Source organism: Microcebus murinus, chromosome 2, assembly GCF_040939455.1.
Source record: "Microcebus murinus isolate Inina chromosome 2, M.murinus_Inina_mat1.0, whole genome shotgun sequence".
Lineage (NCBI taxonomy): Eukaryota > Metazoa > Chordata > Mammalia > Primates > Cheirogaleidae > Microcebus > Microcebus murinus.
Genome location: NC_134105.1, coordinates 94,185,065 through 94,191,555, shown reverse-complemented (window position 1 = coordinate 94,191,555; position 6,491 = coordinate 94,185,065). Strand labels below are relative to the sequence as shown.

Here is a 6,491-nt window from a genome sequence, read left to right as displayed (position 1 = left end):
CCTGTCTCAAAACGATGCCTGTAGACTGTCCACGGTGTCATGGGTGGAAATCCCTGGACGGCAGCTCTGCGATGGGAGGAGCAGCAGGATGTTGAGTAGGGAGTTCCCCGAAAAGAAACCTGTACGGAGGCAGGGGAAGGAAGCAGGGCTGGGCCGAGGCAACAGCTATGCTGCAGCCAAGCTGGGTGAAGGGTCAGGCCTTACACACCCACATGGATCAATCCTTGGGTTCTGGCTACCTCCAGAAAGGGAGCAACCTTGGGTGAGGCAGTTTCCTTCAACCGAAGCCATATCCCAAGAAGGCTGACAGCCAAGGGCCACAACTGGGAAATGAGTCCTCATTCCTTCATTCCACCCAGGGAGATCAGAATGGCACGTCACAGTCCACGCGTGTTCTCTCCACCCCCTCACATAGACTCTCAGTGATGTCCCTGAGCCTTTGTCAGGTTACAGAGATATCATAAAATCACATTTTGTATTTGATTTTCTCTCCCCCCTATCACCGCATCAGCAGAATCATTGCATTGTTGGTACTGCCTGCAGGACATTTGCAGCCCGTCATGAGAGCAAAGACATTATCTGCTATATTTGACCTTTAAAAAATTCTCTTTAGGCTATATTTGCCACCCTATTTTTCATCTTAACATTTTTTTTTTTAGTTTTCCTTTCATTTTATTTGTCCTTCCCCCACATTTAACCAATCTGTCTCTTTCCTTTCTGTCCGCACTCTGCGGTGGTGGGGAGCTGCGGGGCTTTTATCTTCTTTTCTGATAAAAGCCCTCCCTTTGTACAATCGGGGGAAAATTAGAAATGTAGCCTTTATGTATAAATCCACTAATGGCCCATGAAGCATCAGCTTGAGGAGGTTTCTATAAGAATTACGTGATTCTGCCTGAGCAAATCCAGGGTGCTCACCTTTGGGGAAAAGGCAGACCCTTGTAAAGTTGGAGCTGCCTGTGACACATCAGGTGGAGGTGGTCCTCAGAAACTACCTGGCCACACAGAGCTGTGCCGTTGAGCACCCTTGGATTATGGATGGAATTTGGAACCAAAGGAGTGGGCAGAATTGCTAGGCTGAGTATGTAGAGTCTGAGAAGAAGCGGGCCCAGGACCAAGCCCTTGAGGGGGGAATGACAACATTTAGGGGTAGCAGAGAAGGAGTCATAAAGGAGACCCAGAAGGAGCTGAAGGAGAAGCAGAAAGTGGTGTCACAGGGGCCCAGAGAAGAGTGATGCAGGGAGGAGAGGTCCACTGCTGGATGTTTCTGAGAAGTTGTGTAGAATGAGAACTGAGAAGTGGCGTTAGATTTAGTATATAGGTGGGGCAGAGATTACGTGCAAAGGAAGTTTCTGGCTGGTTTGGGTCAGGCTATGTGCCCAGCAGTATAGCAGATTAGGATATACTAAACTGAAAGAGCTCTCAACTGAAAGCTAAGATGCGAGTCTGGACATCTGTATTCTAAAACCTTTATAAATACATCCCTCAGGTAGAAGGAAAGTAAGAAATACACAAACTCCAGAAATGAAATGATACTAAGAACCCTGGCAAGTGAGTGAAGAGCAAAGCTGGCTTTTGCCCTGAGGGGTTTACTGAACTCTAGAGATCTGGAACTTTACATTGGCAGCTGTACTAGTCTAACATCCATAGCCTGCCCAAGGTGGGGAATCTAGTAGGATTCCCCTGCATAAATTTGGCTCAGATGGTCATATTCTCAGAATAAGGGTGAATGAAGAATAAGCTCACTATTAAGAAGGCAATTTGCTTACCTTGACTTTGGCACTGGGTAGAGGGAAAAAAATTCTCCAAGGATTTGTAACTACAAGATGGCCTCAAATTTTTTTCTGCCTGGATTCATCTATCTGTTGGCCTGAAAAACCACAAACATAAAATTTAATTTAAATGGTCTTGCTTTGTTATGCTCTTGAGTAGCTGGCAGAATTAAAAGAAAATTCTTTTAGGTACCTCAACTTTAAGCCAGACCTCAAACAAATTCCCACAGATAAAGTTTTAAGGAAAATAAACAGTTAATATTAAAAATTTACAAAACACACAAAGAAACAAGCACTATTATTGACAATCAATTAAAAACAAACAAAAAATAGACAGCAGAAACAATCCATCAAAGATTTCAGATATTAGAATCTTTAGACATGGAATATAAAATAATTATGTTTAAACAAATAAAAGAGAAGCTGAAAAACAAGAGCAGAAATAAGAGACCTTAAAGAGCAAACAGGCAGATTTGAGAAATAACCAAATAGACTTCCTAAAAATAAGAACTGAAACATTACAAATTTAACATTCAATAGACATATTGAACATTAGATTAGACACAGCTGAAGAGAGAATTAGTCAACTGGGAGATAGATTTAAAGAAATTATTGAGGCCAGGCACCATGGCTATATGCCTATAATCCTAGCACTCTGGGAGGCTGAGGCAGGAGGATCATTTGAGCTTAGGAGTTCCAGACCAGCCTGAGCAAGAGTGAGACCCTGTCTCTACTAAAAAGAAAAAAATTGAAAGAAATTAGCTGGACAACTAAAAAAAATATATATATATATGTATATATATATATATATATATAGAGAGAGAGAGAGAGAGAAAATTAGCCAGGCATGGTGGCACATGCCTGTAGTCCCAGCTACTTGGGAGGCTGAGGCAGAAGGATAGCTTGAGTCCATGAGTTTGAGGTTGCTGTGAGCTAGGATGACACCATGGCACTCTAGCCCTGGCAACAGAGTAAGACCCTGTCTCAAAAAAAAAGAAAGAAAGAAAGACATTATTGAGAATGTAGTTCTGAAAGATACAAAGCAGCAAATTATAAAAAGAGAAGTTAAGAGATATAGAGGGTAGAATGATAGCATTTATGATATATCTTTGGATTTCCTTCTATAATGGAATATTGGGAGAATGGGGAAGACACATATTCAGAGTTAAGTGCTGATAATTTCCCATAATTGCTGGAAATAATTCTTCAGATTCAGGAAGCCTAACAAATCTCAAGAAAAATAGAAAAAGAGACAGAGACAGCAAGAGAAAGGATATTAAAAGCAGCTAGAAAGAAAAGCCAGATACTCTGCAAAGAAACAACAAATAGTATAATGACTGAGTTGTAAGTAGCAACAACGGAAGCCAAAAGACAGTGAAAAAAATCTTAAATATACTGACAAAAATTGTGTGAACCTAAAGTTGAAACTATCTTTCAAGAATTAAAGTTAGTAAGGACAATTTCAGACAAATAAAAGCCATTTACTCTGGCATACTGTCACTGTAGGAAATGCTAGAGCATGTACTCCAGGGGGATGGAAAATGATCCCTAATAGAAAGTCTGAGAGGCAGGAAAAAGTAGTGAGTGAAGATAGTGGTGAATAAGATAAAAAATAAAATTTTATAAGTTAATAGTGGTAAAATATCTCTCTTATTTATGTGTATGTGTAGTGGTATGGCAAACAGGCTGGAACCCAAATCCTAGATGACAACAGTAGATAATGGGGGTGGAAAGTGAAAGGAGCCAAAGCCTTCCAGGGTCCTTGTTAGGAAGGAGAATAAAGATATTGATTAACTTCTTACTTTAATCTACAGAATTTAGTCTATATATGTAGATAGCCTTGGTAACTACACATATAGATATATAAGAAACAAATATAGGGTATGGACTTGCCAAACCAGTGAGAGGAAAAAGGAATGAGGGAAAAAACCCTTTTAATTGTATGCCTTCCTCATATGCACATAGAACAATGAGGCATTTGCTAAGCTAAAAAGCTGGACTCAATAAATGTCAAGAGATTGAAGTCTTTCAGGTCATTTTCTAGGATTATAATTGCAATTTAGTGAGAAATCAGTAATAACAAGATTATAACTAGAAAACTCAACGTTTGGAAACAATAATTTTTAAAACAATTGTAGAAATTAAACAATAAATATAATAGAACTGAAGTAAGATGAAAATAAAATACACCACAACCTATGGAATTTCACTAAGATGGAATTAACAGGAAATTTATATACTTAGAAAGGATGAAAGGCTGAGAATTTCTAAGCTAAGCACCTAGTTGAAGAGGTTATTAAAAAGAACATAAGAATAAACCTATAGAAAGTAGAGGGAAAAAAAACAAAGATATGAGTAGAAATTAATGAAATGGAAAACATAGTATGTATAGGATCAACAAAACCAACAATTATTCTTTGATAAATGTCTAACAGATTTATCAAAAAAGATAAATACAGATCATCACAATTTAGATAATAAAATATGATGATGCTAGTAAATGCTAGTAAATTTGGAAACAGACGAAATGAAGAAATTCCTAGTAAAATACAAATTGACAACACCTGCTAATGAAGAAATAGAAAACCTGAACATCTCTATCCCTAAAAGAAAATGAATTAATAGTTTAAAACCATCTGCCAGGGAAAATACAAGGCCTAGCCAGTTTTTTAGGTGAATTATATCAAAACTTTCAAGCAAAGAGATTTTACCAATATTACTGAAATAGAATAGGAGTTCCTAACTCAGGTGAAAGGCACAACTATAAAATTCTAGAGAACAATATAGGAACACATCCCTATGACCTTAAAAAAGGGAAGGAATTCTTAAACAAGATGCAAAATATGCTCCAATCTAATGGAGAAAGTCTCTGAAAATTCTCTTACATTAAAATAGAGAACTTATATTGGTGTAATCACTTTGGAAAATATTTTGACATTCCATAGTAAATTTAAACATGCATATGTTCTGTGAACCCAATATTCTTATGTATATACCCATAACAGACTTGTGTGCATCAGAAGACATGTATAAGAATGTGCACAAAAACATAGTTCAAATCACTAAGCGTAGAAACAACCCAAATGCCCAATTACAGTAACATATAAAGTGTGGCTGAGTCCTACAGTGGTATAGTATGCAGCAATGAAAGCAACAAACCACTGTCACATGCATATACATGGAAAGCTCAAAAACATACCGTGGACATAAGAAGCAATCACAGAAGACTCCATACAGTATGATTCCATTCATATATAGCTCAGAAATGGGCAAAACTGAAAACAGTTTGGGATGAATGCAGGTCATACTTTGTTCATTCTAAGACATACTTTTTTTTTTTTGACATTTTAATCTCTTCAAAATTGGGATGCATCTTATAGCTGGTGATGTCTTACAATTATATTAGCAGTACTCTACCTTAGATGTGAAATAATGCTGCATCTCACAACGTTGGGAGCTTAAGTTCAATGAAATATGGTGGGTGGTAAAACTATAAAGAAAAGCAGCAGAATGATGATCACAAAATTTGGGGTACCTGTGATCATCAATGTCTGAGAGGGAGGAGGCTAGCGGAGGGAAGAGGTACCTATCAGAATTCTAAAGAACTGGCAATGTGCTATTCTTTTCACCTAGGTATGGTATATTAGTTTTATTATTATTCTTGAAACAGGTTAGACTCTCACAGGTATGAATATCCTTCACAACCAAAAAAAGTGTGAACGTGATGAGTAAGTGGGGACGGAGGTATAATAGCTCGGGAAGCCGGACAGTAAGGGGGAGAAGAGAGTCAGGCGGCAGTTGCAGGAGGGTGTGGACGACACCACGGGGAATAACTGTGAGAGGCTGAGCTGGGGGGCGTCCGAGCATGTGCATATGGAGAAATTGGCCTTTCAGGAGAGGTGCTTCCTCTATTATAGCAAGAGGGAGGAAGGGAAAATGGGTATATGGAATTTGCAGTGGAATTTTCTGCACATTTTCCTTGTGATCATTTCTATTTCCTCTATAAGGAATTTATATGTGGAAGGGCACGGTTATCAGGAACAGCAGAGGTGGGCAAACGGCCACGAGGGACAGGCATCTAAAATGATAAACGATGATTCAGCAGTTGGCCGGTGCCAGACACCAAACTAAGAGCCTTTTACATCCATGATTCCATTTCTTCCTTTCACCAGGGCAATGGGACACGCGTTCTCTCATGATACCTGTGTATAGTTTCCCGGGGCCACAGGAAAATAACAAACGACCACAGACTGGGAGGCTTGAACTGCAGAAATTTATTCCTCACAGTCCTGGATCCCGGCAGTCCAGGGTCGCGGCTTGGCTAACCTCCCTCGGGGGCTTGTGGGCGCCGCCATTGCGCACGCGCGGCCCGCGCCCTCTGTGCGCGCACTCTGCTCTCCTCATGGCGACGCCAGTGAGATTGGTCAGGGCCCACCCCGAAGGCCTCATTTTAGCTTAATCACTTCTTTAAAAACAGTCACATTCTGAGGTTCTGGGGGTTAGGGCTTCAACATACGAATTCAGGGGAGTTACCAGTGACTCAGGCCATAAAAGTGCTTGTTCTGGAGAGAAGGAAGACTGAGAGAAGGGGGACAGCACAGTGTCGGAACAGGGACGCAAACGCTGGCAGGTCAACTGCAGTGGCTGAGTACCAACCACTCCTCTGTAAAGCTAGTCCTGTGCCTGGAAGAGGGCAGAAGGTTGGAAAAGCTCTTCTGGAGA

General features: G+C 40.0%; 1 non-coding gene across 1 annotated transcript; it reads right to left on the bottom strand.

Moving 5' to 3' along the window:
- Window positions 1-498: 498 nt before the first annotated feature.
- On the bottom strand, window positions 499-584 carry LOC142869834 (small nucleolar RNA SNORD35). Its single transcript, XR_012918386.1, has one exon. It is a non-coding gene; the product is annotated as a small nucleolar RNA SNORD35 (small nucleolar RNA).
- Between the last annotated feature and the right edge of the window lie 5,907 nt (window positions 585-6,491).